At 56.5% G+C, this 9,599-nt stretch overlaps 1 long non-coding RNA gene across 1 annotated transcript; it reads left to right on the top strand.

Annotated features, from left to right (window-relative positions):
* Positions 1 to 7,231: 7,231 nt before the first annotated feature.
* LOC140411574 (uncharacterized) lies at positions 7,232 to 9,273 on the top strand. Its single transcript, XR_011940868.1, has 3 exons — positions 7,232 to 7,538; positions 7,878 to 7,983; positions 9,174 to 9,273. It is a non-coding gene; the product is annotated as an uncharacterized lncRNA (long non-coding RNA).
* The last annotated feature ends 326 nt before the right edge of the window (positions 9,274 to 9,599 follow it).

Genomic DNA, 9,599 nt, shown 5'->3' with positions numbered 1-9,599 from the left:
AGGGAGGCTCACAGAGCGAGGGAGGCGCACAGAGCAAGGGAGGCGCACAGAGCGAGGGAGGCGCACAGAGCGAGGGAAACGCACAGAGCAAGGGAGGGGCAAAGAGCGAGGGAGGCGCACAGAGCGAGGGAGGTGCACAGAGCGAGGGAGGTGCACAGAGCGAATGAGGCTCACAGAGCGAAGGAGGCTCACAGAGCGAGGGAGGCTCACAGAGCGAGGGAGGCGCACAGAGCGAGGGAGGCGCAAAGAGTGAGTGAGGTGCACAGAGCGAGGGAGGCTCACAGAGCGAGGGTGGCGCACAGAGCGGGGGAGGCTCCCAGAGTGAGGGACGCGCACATAGCGAAGGAGGCGCACAGAGCGAGGGAAGCGCACAGAGTGAGGGAAGCGCACAGAGTGAGGGAGGCGCACAGAGCGAGGGAGGTGCATAGAGCGAGGGAGGCGCACAGAGCGAGGGAGGCGCACAGAGCGAGGGAGGCGCACAGAGCGAGGGAGGCACACAGAGCGAGGGAGGCGCTCATAGCGAGGGAGGTGCACAGAGCGAGGGAGGCGCACAGATCGAGGGAGGTGCACAGAGCGAGGGAGGCTCACAGAGTGAGGGAGGTGTACATATCGAGGGAGGTACACAGAGCGAGGGAGGCGCACAGAGCGAGGGAGGCTCACAGAGCGAGGGAGGCGCACAGAGCGAGGGAGGCTCACAGAGCGAGGGAGGCGCAAAGAGCGAGGGAGGCGCACAGAGCGAGGGAGGCGCACAGAGCGAGGGATGCGCATAGAGCGAGGGAGGCGCACAGAGCGAGGGAGGCGCACAGAGCGAGGGAAGCGCACAGAGCGAGGGAGGCGCACAGAGCTAGGGATGCGCATAGAGCGAGGGAGGCGCACAGAGCGAGGGAGGCGCTCAGAGCGTGGTAGGCGCACACGGCGAGGGAGGCGCACATAGCGAGGGAGGTGCACAGAGCGAGGGAGGCGCACAGAGCGAGGGAGGCTCACAGAGCGAGGGAGGCACACAGAGCGAGGGAGGCTCACAGAGCGAGGGAGGCGCACAGAGCAAGGGAGGCGCACAGAGCGAGGGAGGCGCACAGAGCGAGGGAAACGCACAGAGCAAGGGAGGGGCAAAGAGCGAGGGAGGCGCACAGAGCGAGGGAGGTGCACAGAGCGAGGGAGGTGCACAGAGCGAATGAGGCTCACAGAGCGAAGGAGGCTCACAGAGCGAGGGAGGCTCACAGAGCGAGGGAGGCGCACAGAGCGAGGGAGGCGCACAGAGTGAGTGAGGTGCACAGAGCGAGGGAGGCTCACAGAGCGAGGGTGGCGCACAGAGCGAGGGAGGCTCCCAGAGTGAGGGACGCGCACATAGCGAAGGAGGCGCACAGAGCGAGGGAAGCGCACAGAGTGAGGGAAGCGCACAGAGTGAGGGAGGCGCACAGAGCGAGGGAGGTGCATAGAGCGAGGGAGGCGCACAGAGCGAGGGAGGCGCACAGAGCGAGGGAGGCGCACAGAGCGAGGGAGGCACACAGAGCGAGGGAGGCGCTCATAGCGAGGGAGGTGCACAGAGCGAGGGAGGCGCACAGATCGAGGGAGGTGCACAGAGCGAGGGAGGCTCACAGAGTGAGGGAGGTGCACATATCGAGGGAGGTGCACAGAGCGAGGGAGGCGCACAGAGCGAGGGAGGCTCACAGAGCGAGGGAGGCGCACAGAGCGAGGGAGGCTCACAGAGCGAGGGAGGCGCAAAGAGCGAGGGAGGCGCACAGAGCGAGGGAGGCGCACAGAGCGAGGGATGCGCATAGAGCGAGGGAGGCGCACAGAGCGAGGGAGGCGCACAGAGCGAGGGAAGCGCACAGAGCGAGGGAGGCGCACAGAGCTAGGGATGCGCATAGAGCGAGGGAGGCGCACAGAGCGAGGGAGGCGCTCAGAGCGTGGTAGGCGCACACGGCGAGGGAGGCGCACAAAGCGAGGGAGGCGCATAGAGCAAGGGAGGCGCACAGAGCGAGGGAGGCGTACAGAGCGAGGGAGGGGCACAGAGCGAGGGAGGTGCACAGAGCGAGGGAGGTGCACAGAGCGTGGGAGGCGCACAGAGCGAGGGACGCGCACAGAGCGAGGGAGGTGCACAGGGCGAGGGATGTGCACAGAGCGAGGGAGGCGCACAGAACGATGGAGGCGCACAGAGCGAGGGAGGCGCACAGAGCGAGGGAGGCTCACAGAGCGAGGGTGGCCCACAGAGTGAGGGAGGCGCACAGAGCGAGGGAGGCGCACAGAGCGAGGGAGGCGCACCGAGAGAGGGATGCTCACAGAGCGAGGGAGGCGCACAGAGCGAGGGAGGCTCACAGAGAGAGGGAGGCTCACAGAGCGAGGGAGGCTCACAGAGCGAGGGAGGCTCACAGAGCGAGGGAGGCGCGCAGAGCGAGGGAGGCTCACAGAGCGAGGGTGGCCCACAGAGCGAGGGAGGCTCACAGAGCGAGGGAGGCTCACAGAGCGTGGGACGTACAGAGCGAGGGAGGTGCACAGAGCGAGGGAGGTGCACAGAGCGAGGGAGGCTCACAAAACGACGGAGGCGCACAGAGCGAGGGAGGCTCACAGAGGGAGGGAGGCTCACAGAGCGAGGGAGGTGCACAGAGCGAGGCAGGCGCACAGAGCGAGGGAGGCGCACAGAGCGATGGAGGCGCACAGAGCAAGGGAGTCGCTCAGAGCGAGGGAGGCTCACAGAGCGAGGGAGGCGCACAGAGCGAGGGAGGCGCGCAGAGCGAGGGAGGTGCACAGAGCGAGGGTGGCTCACAGAGCGAGGGACGTACAGAGCGAGGGAGGCGCACAGAGCGAGGGAGGCTCACAGAGCGAGGGACATACAGAGCGAGGGAGGTGCACAGATCGAGGGAGGTGCACAGAGCGAGGGAGGCTCACAGAGCGAGGGAGGTGCACAGAGCGAGGGAGGCGCACAGAGCGAGGGTGGCGCACAGAGCGAGGGAGGCGCACAGAGCGAGGGAGGGGCACAGAGCGAGGGAGGCGCACAGAGCGAGGGAGGCTCACAGAGCGAGGGAGGCGCACAGAGCGAGGGAGGCGCACAGAGCGAGGGAGGCTCACAGAGCGAGGGAGGCGCACAGAGCGAGGGAGGTGCACAGAGCGAGGGAGGGGCACAGAGCGAGGGAGGCGCACAGAGCGAGGGAGGCGCACAGCGCGAGGGAGGCGCACAGAGCGAGGGAGGGGCACAGAGCAAGGGAGGCGCACAGAGCGAGGGAGGCTCACAGAGCGAGGGAGGCGCACAGAGCGATGGAGGCTCATAGAGTGAGGGAGGCTCACAGAGCGAGGGAGGCTCACAGAGCGAGGGAGGCGCACAGAGCGAGGGACTCGCACAGAGCGAGGGAGGCGCACAGAGTGAGGGAAGAGCACAGAGCGAGGGAGGCTCACAGAGCGAGGGAGGTTCACAGAGCGAGGGAGGCTGACAGAGCGAGGGAGGCGCACAGAGTGAGGGAGGCACACAGAGCGAGGGAGGCTCACAGAGTGAGGGAGGAGCACTGAGTGAGGGAGGCGCACAGAGCGAGGAAGGTGCACAGAGCGAGGGAGACTCACAGAGCGAGGGAGGCTCACAGATCGAGGGAGGCGCACAGAGCGAGGGTGGCGCACAGAGTGAGGGAGGCGCACAGAGCAAGGGAGGCGCACAGAGCGAGGGAGTCGCACAGAGCGAGGGAGGCACACAGAGCGAGGGAGGCGCACAGAGCGAGGGAGGCGCACAGAGCGAGGGAGGCACACAGAGCGAGGGAGGAGCACAGAGCGAGTGAGGCGCACAGAGCGAGGGACGCGCACAGAGCAAGGGACACACCGAGAGAGAGGCACGCACCGAGAGAGAGAGGGACACAGGGAGAGAGAGGGAGACACAGCGAGAGAGAGAGGGACACAGCGAGAGAGAGGGACGCACCGAGAGAGAGGGACACAGCAAGAGAGAGAGGGACGCACCGAGAGAGAGGGACACAGCGAGATAGAGAGGGGGACGCACCTTGAGAGAGAGGGACACACCGAGAGAGAGTGGGACACACCGAGAGAGAGAGGGATCCACTGAGAAAGAGGGACACAGCGAGATAGTGAGGGGGATGCACCGAGAGAGAGAGGGACACACCGAGAGAGAGAGGGACACACCGAGAGAGAGAGGGACACACCGAGAGAGAGAGGGACGCACCGAGAGAGAGGGACACAACGAGATAGAGTGGGGGACGCACAGAGAGAGAGAGGGACACACCGAGAGAGAGAGGGACACAGCGAGAGAGAGAGGGACGCACCGAGAGAGAGGGAGACACAGCGAGAGAGAGAGGGACACACCGAGAGAGAGAGGGACGCACCGAGAGAGACGGACACACCGAGAGAAAGGGGGACACAGGGAGAGAGAGGGAGACACAGCGAGAGAGAGAGGGACACAGCGAGAGAGAGAGGGACACACCGAGAGAGAGAGGGACGCACCGAGAGAGAGAGGGACACACCGAGAGAGAGAGGGATGCACCGAGAGAGAGAGGGACACACCGAGAGAGAGAGTGATGCACCGAGAGAGAGGTACGCACCGAGAGAGAGGGGGACACAGGGAGAGAGAGGGAGACACAGCGAGAGAGAGAGGGACACATCGAGAGAGAGAGCGACACACCGAGAGAGAGAGGGACGCAGCTGGAGAGAGAGGGACACAGCGAGAGAGAGGGACGTACCGAGAGAGTGGACGCACCGAGAGAGAGGGACAGAGAGAGAGAGAGAGGGACGCACAGAGAGAGAGAGGGACACTGCAAGAGAGAGAGGGACACTCCAAGAGAGAGATGGACACAGCGAGAGAGAGATGGACACAACGAGAGAGAGATGGACACAGCGAGAGAGAGAGGGACACAACGAGAGAGAGATGGACACAGCGAGAGAGAGAGGGACACACCGATAGAGAGATGGACACAGCGAGACAGAGAGAGGGAAACAGCGAGAGAGAGAGGCACACACCGAGAGAGAGATGGACACATCGAGAGAGAGAGGGACACACCGAGAGAGAGAGAGGGACGCAACGAGAGAGAGGGACACAGCGAGAGAGAGGGACACAGCGAGAGAGAGGGACAGAGAGAGAGAGAGAGGGACAGAGAGAGAGAGGGACACAGAGTGAGAGAGGGGGACAGAGAGAGCGAGGGACAGAGAGAGAGAGAGGGACACAGAGTGAGAGAGGGGGACAGAGAGCGCGAGGGGGTCAGAGAGAGAGGGGGACAGAGAGGGACACAGTGAGTGAGAGGCGGACACAGCGAGAGAGGGACACGGTGAGAGAGGCAGAGAGAGGGGGACACAGAGGGAGAGGGACACAGAGAGAGTGACACAGGTAGAAAGAGGGACGCAGTGAAAGAGCTGGATAGAGTGAGATAGATGGACACAGAGAGAGACAGGGACACAGCGAGAGAGAGGGACACAGAGAGAGAGAGACACAGCGAGAGAGGCAGACAGAGGGGGACACAGAGGGAGAGGGACAGAGAGAGAGAGAGGGACACAGCGAGAGAGAGGGACACAGCGAGAGAGGGGCACAGCGAGAGAGGCAGAGAGAGGGGGACATAGAGGTATAGGGACACAGAGAGAGTGACACAGATAGAAAGAGGGACGCAGTGAAAGAGAGGGATAGAATGAGATAGATGGACACAAGAGAGAGACAGGGACACAGCGAGAGAGAGGGACAGAGAGAGCGAGAGGGACACAGCGAGAGAGAGGGACACAGCGAGAGAGGGACACAGCGAGAGAGGCAGAGAGAGGGGGACAAGGAGGGAGAGGGACACAGAGATAATGACACATATAGAAAAAGGTGCACAGTGAAAGAGAGGGACACAGCGAGAGAGGGACACAGCCAGAGAGAGGGACACAGCCAGAGAGAAGGACACAGCCAGAGAGAGGGACACAGCCAGAGAGGGGGACACAGCCAGAGAGAGGGACACAGCCAGAGATGGGGCACAGAGGGAGAGAGGGATACAGAGAGGGACAAAGAGAGGCGGGCACACAGAGAGAGTGAGGGACACACTCAGAGAAAGAGGTACGCAGTGGGTCAGGATCTGAGGTTTCGGGGACGTGAGTGGGTCAGGATGTGAGTGTTAGGGGACATGAGGGTGTGATGGTGTGAGGGTGCCAGGACGTGAGGCAGTCAGGACATTGGGGTTATCAAACTGACCGTTTTCATTGAATCCAAATTGTTTAATTAAAAATCCTAATCTCAGGAATTGACATCAGAGGATTTCAGTGAAAAATCCCTTTGAACCTCCTTGTCTAATAAAATGATGTTGCTGCCGATGACACTGTATTGATTCAGGAATAAACTTTACATCTCACAGTGAGAAAAAGTCAAATTGAATCCATATTTATAGAGCAACTCATTGAAGAAATCTGTCTGTGAACAACACGCAAAATATGAAGTTGAACTTTGCAATGAGCTTTGTTTTTGTGGCCAGGAATCTTCTCTTAAAATGGAGGCAGAAATGAAGTTGTGTTTAACTCACATTCTATGATTTCTTGCTGGTTTTTACTCATTCTATGGAAAGCCTTCCTAAGGCGACAGACGAATGGTCATTCCAAAGATGTCAGAAATTCAGAGGGAAACAAATGTTAAACCAAAGACAGAAATAATGACAGGACATTGCTGAATCTCTTGTTGACTGCTGAATTAACATAACCATAGACAGGACAAATATCTTCCTTAGCAGACACAGGAACCACACCGAGGGGGACATTCCTGACAGAACGTCGAGGGTGGGGTCTGTACACAGGTCACTGAGAAGATCTCAGTCGAAACTGTTTCTAATCATTTCCCAATACTATTTTAAATTATGATTCAATCCTATTGGAGGGGAGTGAGTGAGTGAGTGAGAGATATGGCAGATGCAGTATAACGTGGATAAATGTGAGGTTATCCACTTGTGTAGAAAAAATAAGAACGTCCCTGTCTAATAATTACATTTCATCCAATTTTTTCAGGCCTGCTCAGTGAACAACACTGGTGTGGGGAAGGCCAAGGTTTGGCTGAAGTCACATTCTTTGTGTGTGGGGCTGAGCAGCAAGGAGATCAGTATCTCTTGTCCATCATTTACATGTCAATAGAGAGCTGTCCTCTGAGACAGACATTCCATACATGGCAGAGACTAGGGGTGGAGTCTGCTCACAGCTCACTGAGGATATATCTGTGTCTGAGGGACTTCAGTTCACAAACCAAAAACTCACTACACTGAAAACATTACCCCTCTGCTTCAGTGTGCGTGTGTGTGTGTGTCGCTGGGTGTGTCAATCTGTCTGGTTTGAGCTGTGCATTTTGGGTGTTGACATGCTACTGATTGACTCGAGATTGGAAATGTTGGACTCCTGTTGTGCTGTTTTGTATATTTTATTAAAATGTCCCTGTTATTGCCTTTATAATCAATTTTATCTCCTTTTTTTCTCCAGAGGCATTTTTATTTGGAAAACTCGAAGGAGGTTGGGAATCCAGTGAGGAGGACGAGGGAGTGTGAATTCTTCCCGAGGGAGCGCTGGCTGAGGCCTGTTCCGCAGGCTTCACCCGGGTTATTACCCTGACTGAGGTTTAATTTTAATATTGCAGGGATCAAAGAGAGTGAGGGAGGGAGGGAGACAGAAATATGTATAAGAGGGATAGAGAGACAGCGAGAAACACAAGAGAAGGGAATTTTCACAGTAACTTCATTTCAGTATTAATGTAAGCCTAATTGTGGCAATAAATCGATTTTGAGTATTAATTGTCACTCAATCTTTTTTAACCTCTGGTTGAAAGCTGTGACTTATTTATATTCGGATGTTGCTGAGGGGTTGTAAAACTGAAAAGGGCACCCTGGGCTCTCGCTGTATTAAATAGTTTCAATCTTTTCCTGCGGTTTAGTAAATTTTCTCCCTCTTTTCCCCAGGAATTTGAACTTTGAAGACTGCAATGCGACCAGGAATCTTTGGACAAGGGATGTTCTCCAGAGGACAAGTGGATGGACTGAGGCCGACTCCACAGGCCACACTCACGTCAGTTGTCTCTTTATTGCCACCCCGGCCTTGCACTTAGACACAAACACATTAAACCTTTGGTGGGCGGCAAAGAGTAAAATACAAATCTGGAATATGAAGCTGTCTAATGTTGTTCCAAAATAACAGGGGTTATATTAATTCTGAGTGCCCCAGGGGTGGGGGTGCGGGGTGGTGGGTGCGGTGGGCATTTCACTGTTTCAGCCACTCTCTGCAATCTGGTAGAGAGAGAGAGAGAAATCTCAGATCAGAAACTCTGAACTCAATTTTGAAAGTTGTCATCATTTGTTGGGCTCTCCCTGTGCCCAGGTTGCCTGCAGAATTCACAAAATTAACGATAGTGGGGTCACTTTTAAAATGAATCCATTGACTGTAAAGTAATCTCGATTGCCTGGAATTAAAGTCCCTTAACTTGAAGCGGCTATTCTTCTGGAATGAAGCCTGTGTTTTTGGCCAAGACAGAAGTATCAGGGTGAAATTAAATTTGCAGGAGGTCATTTGAATTCAGTTTCCTGTGGTTGTGAATGTTGGATTCCTGTGTGTGACCCTGTCTCTCTCTTTCTCCTTCCCAACTATTAGAATGATAGAGAGAGAGAGAGAGTGAAGTACAGAAAGAGTGTGGGCTTGGGGGGTAATGGAGATTAGAGAGAGGGAGAGGAGAAAGACAGAGGGTGGAGGGGGAGGGAGGTCGTGAAAAAGAGAGGCTTTCTCTCCCTTTCTGTCTTCTTTCCATTCTTGCCTCTCTCTTTCTCTCTCTGTCTCCCCAGCTTTCTACCGTTATCTGTCCATTTCTCTCCAGCTTTTTAGTGTCTCTTTAAACCTTTAATCTCAGAAAACCACCCCACAAACTGCAACGGGGAGTCTCATCACATCTTTCTGGGGAGACCCTGATTAGGGAAATAAATAGAAATAAATGCTGGGAGGGTGATGAGGGATAACGAGGGAGACAGAAATATGAATGAGAGGGATAGAGAGACCGAATGAGATAGCGAGAGAGAGAGAAAGAGAAACACAAGGGAAGCGGGAACTGTCTCTCAATCTTTTTTATTCTGTGGTTTATAACAGATTATTGTAGGTGGATGTTGCTGAGAGTTTGGGTGTGACTGAGAGGGGGAATCTTGGCCTCTTGCTGTGTGACAAGTTTAAACATTTTCCTGCGTTTCAGTTAATTTTCTCCCTCTTTTCCCCAGGAATTTGAACTTTGAACACTGCAATGCGACCAGGAATCTTTGGACAAAGGCTATTCTCCAGAGGACAAGTGGATGGACTGAGGCCTACTCCACAGGCCGCACCCACGTGAGTTGGCTCTTTATTGCCGCCCCGGCCTTGCACTTCGACACAAACATATTAACCCTTTGGTGGGTGACAAAGAGTAAAATACAAATCTGGAATATGAAGCTGTCTAATTTTGTTCCAAAATAACAGGGTTTTATTAATTCTGAGCATCCCAGGAATGTGTGGTGGGGGTGGGGTGGGGTAGGGGCGGGGAGGGTGGGGGGATTTCACTGTCTCAAACACTCTCTGCAACCTGGTAGCAAATGTCAACGACACTCAACACTGCCGACTGCACCTTCTGGGATCTTTCTGTGTGGAACATCTTCAGGGATGTTCCAATC

This window comes from Scyliorhinus torazame, chromosome 4, assembly GCF_047496885.1.
Source record: "Scyliorhinus torazame isolate Kashiwa2021f chromosome 4, sScyTor2.1, whole genome shotgun sequence".
Lineage (NCBI taxonomy): Eukaryota > Metazoa > Chordata > Chondrichthyes > Carcharhiniformes > Scyliorhinidae > Scyliorhinus > Scyliorhinus torazame.
Note: the sequence above shows the minus strand (reverse complement) of the source record. Positions and strands in the feature narration are given on the sequence as shown.